Below are 747 nucleotides of genomic sequence, written 5' to 3'. Positions count from 1 at the left end.
CCCCGCAGCCACTGCCCGCGACGCCTGCCGCCCGCGCCGCCCCCCGAGCCCCACCGCCCAACCCCGCCTCGCCGGAGCCCCTCGCCGGAGGTACCGCGCCGGATCCGAGCCGCCGGTATTTAAAAAAAAATCCGTTCGGTTTTTTAGAAACCCTAGTTCGTTTTTTTAGATTGGTTCGCCAGTTTTTTCTCGGTTCTTCTAATTAGCGGACGTTCGTCCGTACGTTCATTTTAATGAACGGTTTTGCCCGTTACTTACAGTTCACGAATGCTCATTCGTTAGTCTGTTCGTCAGTTTTCTTTTATCGGATTTTTTCATGATTATTCTCGATCGCGATTTCTGATCCGATCTTAGTTTCTGTTTATCTTTTCGCTCGTTAGTCGGAATCAGGCGATTCAAGCGCCTAGATCTTCGTCTCGACACCCTCTTTTTATTTAACCAACTTAAACAAGATTTTGATACTGTAAAATTTGACCTTAGTTCAGATTAGTAAACGGACCTTGTTTCTTTCGCCGTTTGAGTTTCATTGCTCCGTTTGATTTGATTCTTTTTGCAAACCGGAGTTCTTAAGTTGAACTTTCCGATCAACCTCTTTTATTTGAGTTTTGCTTGTGCATCTTTGCTTGTTGCTTATGTATGTTATTGTTTGTTTGCGATAGAATTCCCAGGGTGCGAAGCGTGTTACTACGAGTCCCTAGGATTCGCGGATCGTCAACAAGGCAAATAACACATTGATCATACTCTTTC

This window comes from Triticum aestivum, chromosome 6A, assembly GCF_018294505.1.
Source record: "Triticum aestivum cultivar Chinese Spring chromosome 6A, IWGSC CS RefSeq v2.1, whole genome shotgun sequence".
NCBI classification, from domain to species: domain Eukaryota; kingdom Viridiplantae; phylum Streptophyta; class Magnoliopsida; order Poales; family Poaceae; genus Triticum; species Triticum aestivum.
Note: the sequence above shows the minus strand (reverse complement) of the source record.